At 36.3% G+C, this 7,602-nt stretch overlaps 1 non-coding gene across 1 annotated transcript; it reads right to left on the reverse strand.

Annotated features, from left to right (window-relative positions):
• Window positions 1–3,325: 3,325 nt before the first annotated feature.
• On the reverse strand, window positions 3,326–3,433 carry LOC112086344. The gene has a single exon (XR_002899464.1). It is a non-coding gene; the product is annotated as a small nucleolar RNA R71 (small nucleolar RNA).
• Between the last annotated feature and the right edge of the window lie 4,169 nt (window positions 3,434–7,602).

The following is a 7,602-nucleotide window of genomic DNA, read 5'->3' on the forward strand; positions in this document are numbered from 1 at the left end:
TTCGTTTTCAGTTGCTTTTATTTGATTTGCTTTCTAGTTTAAATTTAGTGACAACCAAAACACAAACTTGTTTAGTTCTAGTCTTATTTAAGCATTAGCAAGAATTCATACGGAAACAACTAAAGCTCTGTGGATCGATACCTAAATAATATAGCGCATATCTGTGCATTTGCAGACATTTAGGGGTTACAAATTTAAAACCTGAAGCTTAGTAAAACGATAACAATAATCCCGTTTTGCTCGCATCAGACATGCTTTTCAGATAATTTTATCTTTAGTAGAAATAAAAAATTGATAATTTAAATATTTATCTTGATACACATATGTTAACCCTCAATATTATATTTGTTTTGCATAATTCACATACGATTTATGCTGCTTAAACCATATATTAGTCCAAATTAATATTGATTTAATTTTATGTTTAACATGATTTTAATTTCAAAAAACAAATCCAATTTCTTTTTGATACTAATAACATATAAAGTCTATTATTATCAATATTATAACAGGTCTATTTTTAAAAAATATACCAGCTTTAAAAATAGATCGTCTATAAAAGGTAAAAAATAAAAATATAGAAACATTTGTGCATTTGGCTCTACTATATATTAATCCATCATTTACAATGTGTCAGTACATTCATCTCCAACTGAGAATCAGAGACCTTCCATACCAAAAGAAATGAAGCTCACTTGACACAAAAGCATCTAAGTGAAGGATTCAAAAGAAATATAGAGATTTGATACTAAAAGAAAATAGATTTTAGATTGTCTCAAGAAAATAGGAATATACAAATCGACATTATACAAATGTATATAGACGACTATCTTCAAAGTCATCCTCATCCCCAAAGGAAAATAAATTTGTATAGTAATCACAAAAGAGAAAAATAAAATGTTTCCATTTTTTTTGTTTGACTAACAAGCAAAAATAAAAAGGAAAAATTCTTAGTCAAAGTAAATTCGAAAAAACAATTGAAATCTTGTATGGTTTTTTTTCTATCAAAAACAAAAACTGAACAAATCAAAGAAATTTTAATTCTTTTTTTGGTTTTATACTATGGTTGCGGAAACAAGATAAAAAAAGTTGAAACAAAACAAAACAAGAATGTTTTTTATGGATTTTCGATTTTATAGAACACGAAACTGAAACTAAAACAACTCTTTTTAAAAAAAAAAATGAACCAAATAACTAAAATCATAGAAACTACAAAATATGAATCAAATATTTTTTTTGGGATTCTCTGTTTATAAAGATTGAAACAAAACAAATTAGAAAGGGGAAAAAGGTTGAAGAGTTACAGCCTGATGTTCAATAATCTTGGAATCACACTAAATTAGATCACACAAGGATCAAAGGATTTCAAGCTTAATCTCGCAGAAGGTGGTCGATGTAAAGGTGGAATGGAAGGATAGATCGGTTGTGGGTTGATTGACTCTCTCAACCTATGAATCACAGATTGAATGAAATAGATTGTTTGAATCACACAAACAAGCTTAGTCGCAGCTTCTAAAAACTAACCGAATCTCACACTTAAGTCTAAAGAAAGAACAATTCTTCAATAAAACACACTTGAAAGAAAAGAACAAAATACTTTAATTAATTCCGGACTGAAAAGATAATTAGAACTGACTGATGATGCCGTCGAGGAGAGCATCATCGCACCTCCATCTGCGACTCTGTTCTTTGTTTTTCTTCCCTGTTTTCTTTAATTTCCTGCAACTTTAAAAACTCTATGATTCTTTGTTACAATATGTTTGAGTAGTTACCCAGTTGGGTTTAAAGGGATTTTCCAAAGGGATTTTCCAAAGGGAATTTCGTGTGTCTTATCTATGAATCGATAGATTTAGGATTATAATCTTCTAGATGTTCTTCATTTGCCTTTGATTTTACTGCGTGATTCTCTGTTGGCCACTTAAAAGCCGATCTGATATGATATGTTGCGAAACCTTTCATTGATTGTCTGAACTAGGGTGAAACAAGCAATGATTCTATAGGAGTGGAAACCTACCTATAGATGAGTTGTGAATGTTGATGAGTATTGTTCTGCTATTGCATCTACTCCCTTCTAGGATCAGAGTAGAAACCTACTGATCAGGGTTGCTCGGGATAGTTGTTTAGTGCTGCGAAAGTAGGTTATTCCTACTTTCGTGCCTCGAGTTCTAAAACATACGTAGTTGATTACCATTATCACTTGCTTAAATTTGACATAGGTTTAGTCCATGGATCCCTGCGATATCCTTGAGCCCAACGTTTGTTTTTAATTGTTTACAGCCTTCGATTTCCATTCTACTTTCATTCGATTTTTATTTGCTTTCGTTTTCAATTGATTTTATTTGCTTTGCTTTCTAAACGCTGCGAATACCTTTGAGCCCAGCGTTTGTTTTAATGGTTTACAGCCTTCTATTTCCAATCGATTTTTTCCTTCTTTTATTTGCTTTCGTTTTAGATTTAACTCTGTGATTCTTACTTGCTTTCTAGTTTAGATTTAGTGACAACCAAAACCCAAACATGTTAAGTTCTAGTCTGATTTAAGCATTAGCGTGAATTCGTACTGAAACAACTAAGTCTATGTAGATTGATACCCTAAGTACTACCGCGCACATCTGTGCACTTGCACATATTTAGGGGTTAAAAATTTAAAAGCTGAAGCTTAGTAAAACGACAAACAACACCCGCTTTTTCTTGCATCAAGTTTTTGGCGCCGTTGCCGAAGACATTGATTTGTTTCGTTGCGAATCCCAGCTTAAATCCATTAGAACACTTGTTTACTTTGACTTTTTCTTTTGAATTTTTCAGGTTTCTCTACAATGGGAGACCGGGAACATGTTCCCAGAACTCTCGGTGATCCACCAGATCGTGTTGATGGTGACCTATGCGACGATGACCTGACTTATAATGAGCTTAATGATCCGGTCGATGATGATGAGGAGTTAATCGGATCGGCAAAACATAAAGATGATGATGAACTAATTGGAATTTTTGATTCACTCGAGAAGTTCTTGGGAGATCGAAGAGCTATTCAACCAGACTTACCAGAGGATGGTAAAACCAAAATCAAGGAACCCTATATCCATTTAGTTCAACAAAATCAATTCCATGGTTACATATCCGAACATCCGATGGACCATATCGACGTTCGAAGAATTATGTCCAACCAATACAGCAAATGGGGATTACCACAAGTGTAGTCTTTTCCCATTCTCTTTGAGAGAAAATGCCAGCAAATGGCTAAAATCTTTAGAACCTGCCTCACTAAAAACGTGGGCAGCGTGTAGAACGGCTTTCCTAAATCGTTTTTACACTAGAAATCGTTCCTAAATCTCTTAAGGAACAAGATAAGAACTTTTAAACAAAAAGTAGATGAAGATCTTTTAGATTCTTGGGAGAGATTTAGAGAATACCAAAGAGATTGTCCACACCACGGATATACCGACGAATACCTGATGTGTATCTTCTACTGAGGGGTAACTCAAGAGTTACAACACTCTTTCGACACAGTAAGCAATGGAGACTTCTCAACCAGAAGAACTCTGGAGTGATGAAGAACCTAAAAGACATAATAGGAGGATTCCGAAAATGACTTGTCTTAGGACAAGATCCTATTTGAACTAAGTCTTTTTCTTTGCAAAGTCTAGCTAAGGACTATAAACCAAAGCGCTTGATGGGAGGCAACCCATTTTAGGTATTTATTTGTTTTTGTTTAACCTTTCTTTTTCTATTAAAGTTTTGTTTTTCTTATTTTAGACAGGCCTTAGTATGCTATAAAAAAAAAAAAGAGAAGAAAAGGAGCTGACCGCGGCCAAAGGAGGTTCGGCCGCGGCCAGCAGGTGTTTTACGCGGCCAAGAAGATCTGGCCCGCGGCCAGCACGTGTCCCACCGTGGCCGCGAAGCTCCGACCCGCGGCTAGCACAGCCGGCCACCTTGGCCACCTCAAACCCACCTTGGCCACTTCCATCCACCCTTGGCCACCTCCATTTCATCTTTGGCCACTTTCACCACCACCACCACCTTGTTCGAATCAGTTTTGGATCCCTAGCTTCCAAGTTTGATCAAGCAACACCACCACAACCGCATCACCACCACCAGGTAAGTTTTCTTTTCCTTAATCTTTTTAATCTTTACATACTCTATTTCTCATCCTTGCCTGATTTATTTCACACTGGGGGCAGTGTGATTTAAGTCTGGGGGAGGATTTCATCCCTTTCTAACCACTTTTTCTTGCATGAGCCTTTGCATTCTGCATTTTCTTTAAAATTTTTCAATTTTTTCGATTTCTATTAAAACCTTTTCAAAGTCTTTTGAGTTTCAAAAAGTGTTTTCAAAGGTCAAAAACATTTTGAGGGAGTAATGACAAAATCGATGATGATAACCAACCTGTTTGCTTCTACACCAATCACTCATAAAAGCTCTTTCAAGGTTTAGTACTAGATTAGGCGGTAGCTAGAGTACTTACACTACTAAATCCCACCAGAGGACTTCTATTCATGAAGATATTTTCTGACAGGATATACTAGCTCATTTTACTTGGACTTAATCTTGACATCTAATTTTCTCATCAATGGTTTTAAAAAAAGGCATCATGATATACATCTAAGACATCTTTTCCTTATTGTTACCACTCTTTGTTGTCCTAGATGGCCAGTTCATCTTTAGCTGGTGCCACACCCTTAGCCCAAACCTTCATGTTCAAACCTCATGCATTCTCTTTTAGGCTTATATTGACAGATATGTGTAAAAACTCCGGAGAGGGAGGAACAACATAGTTTTCAGTCACTCAAGAGAAAGACTGAAAGAGACCAGAAGGGAGTGTGCCAGAAATCGTATGATGCCTCAGAAAAGCTCAATCTTAAAGGAAAATTTCGTGCTCCCTAAGACTCCAAGTTAAAAGGTAGTTTCCCCTTTCTACGAAAAAAAAAATCTGGACAAAAATCAGTTGAGCCAAGAAAATCACTGGAGTCAAGGCAATATGTATTCACTTAAGGAGTTATGGATTCAAAACCTGGACAAAAATCTAAGTCTGGGGAAAATATAAGGAGAACCTGAAGAAAGGAGATCAGAAATCTTGAAGCAAGAAGAATGTGACTGAAACTGTGGGGGCATCTACAGTTCCATCCTCTCTTGCTGTTTTGCATAATGTCCTGTCTCTCCAGGAAAAGGTAACCCTAAACACATCAGCCTTACCATTAAAAAGCCTTTTTGATACCTAACCTTGAATGCCTTGTTTAATATCCTTTTGATGAGAACCACTGAAACCTTTAATGAATGTTAAGAGCTAGTTGACTGGAAGTTAGTTCTAAGTGTGTGGATTTTGCATGACGGATTAACGGACTAGTTATGTTTGTATTTTGGTGAGAATTTTCTAGACATGATCTGATCGATGCATTGTCCACAATTAAGGTCTAGAAGTATGGTTGCTGATATTTTTGAGTTCCCTCTCATTTTTGTTGAATGATATTTTCCAGATTAGATCTTGTTTTTTTTAGGACAAACAAAGTCTTAAGTCTGGGGGAGTTGATAACACCTAATTTTGACCACTTTTCACCATTGATTTCAAATGTTTTTTCAAAGGTTTTACTTTGTTTTAGAAACTTTTATTATGATTTCCATGTATTTGTAGTTTCAAGGCTCTTTTCAGGAAACTTAGAGAATATGATGGCAAAATGGAGGAAATCCACATTTTTAGCTCAGAGTCAGACCATCAGAAGTTCAGCCTCAAATGAAGACTTTCTCACCGTCCGATCCAGCTCAAATTTGGAGACAATCAAGAGGAGACAACCAGCTTTCCATAGCACTTTACACAAAGATCCAACGGTGCAATCAAAAGATACATGAAGAACAAGATAACCAAGTTCACCAGTCCCGGAAGACTCTCACCCACGGCAAAAGCATGTTTTACCTGCCCTGGAAGACTCTCACCCCCGGTGGACCTTAGGACGAGCCGCAAGGCCCAACATCAAAGCCTACTTTGCCATTTCTCTTCAAAGAAGCCCTAAATGAGACTTGGAAGACCTTAGGACCTATAAATACATTGTTTAGGAGCCCTAAACGGGTGTGTGCTCCTGTAATGAGATTTTGAGCCACCAAACTTTGTTTTTCTAGGGTTAGGCGATGGAGATGGGGATTCTTCCCCAGATCATTTGTTCTTCCTCCTTTTTATCTTATTAACTATTCTGTGTCATTCTTTTGCATTCTTCTATGTCTTTCATCATTCATTGCATCATGTAGATTAGTCTCAGAGAGTCAAGTTGTTTGAAGATATCGACAAGCATATATATCGATTAGGATTTCTATTTTTCTTAGCCATATTCTGGATCTCATCTCTTATAAGTTATTCGTAAAGCATGAGTAGATTCATGACCTGTTCTCTGAGCCTATGATCGATCAGAACGACGAGAGTGTTGTATCAGATCATCTGTACATAGCTTCAGAACAACATAGTCGCTATAGGAGTCGAGAGCTACCTATAGAGAAGATGTGAGCAGACAAATTCAATGTCTAATGCATGATCTTATTTCTGTCATGAGAGCGAGAGTTAATTGTCAGATCTAAGTGATTAGTTGATAAAGATGACGAGAGTTGGTTAATCATACATGTGTCTATTCTAGTTCAATGCAGATTCCCAAAAACAGATGAAGATAAATCGCCCGGAAGCTAATTGGAAATGCCACCATACATCGATTAAAGTAAACCGGAGAAGTCTAAATCGCCACCTATGAGTTAAAAAGTCTTTAGAACAAATTGTTATGCTTTAGATGTTCTTTTTACAGTTCATCCTGCATTGCATTTCTTTTGAATACTAGATTAGGTTTAGTTTAGGATCTTAACCAAAAACCCCAAACTTTTATTGGTTTATGAGTTTGCTTACTTCCCAGTTTGTTGTTTCTCACAGATTAGACATCCTCCCTGTGGATCGACACCCTAAGTCCTACAATGTACATCTGTGCACTTGAAGACACTAGGGTTTTATAAATTTAAAACTTAAGGAGGACCAACGGGCTTGTTAAAAAAAAACCCTAGGCCCGCAAGCCCATCAGAAATGCTTGCCGGCTGGTTTACGGGACATCTTGCTCTTCGCGTAACTTTTGTAAGAACCGTTGGATTGCCAAGCTGTAAAGTTTGCTGGAAAGCTGATAGTTCCATCTTTGAGGTCTTCAAATTTGAGCTGGATCTGACGGTGAGAAAGCCTTCAATCGGAGGTGAACTTCTTACAGTTTGACTCGGAGCTGAAAATCTTTTCTTCTATCCATTTTGCTAAGCTTTTCCCTAAGTTTCCTGAAAAGAGTCTTGGAACTACAAATACTAGAAAAACATAATAAAAATACTTGAAAGCAATAAAAAACATAGAAAAAGTATTTCAAAACGATCCACAAAAGTGGTTAAAATACGGTGTTATCAACTCCCCTAGACTTAAACCTTTGTTTGTCCCCAAACAAAGCAAAAGTCTAAACTGGTTAAGTGATAACAAAAATAGGAAATGCACAAATCTCAGAGATATGAACTCCTAAACTATAGATCGTGCATCTATCACAACTTAGTATAGAAAATTCTCACCAAGACACAAAAGATACTAGTCCACTTCTTCCGTCATGAAAAACT

Source organism: Eutrema salsugineum, unplaced genomic scaffold (assembly GCF_000478725.1).
Source record: "Eutrema salsugineum unplaced genomic scaffold, Eutsalg1_0 scaffold_21, whole genome shotgun sequence".
Classification (NCBI taxonomy): domain Eukaryota; kingdom Viridiplantae; phylum Streptophyta; class Magnoliopsida; order Brassicales; family Brassicaceae; genus Eutrema; species Eutrema salsugineum.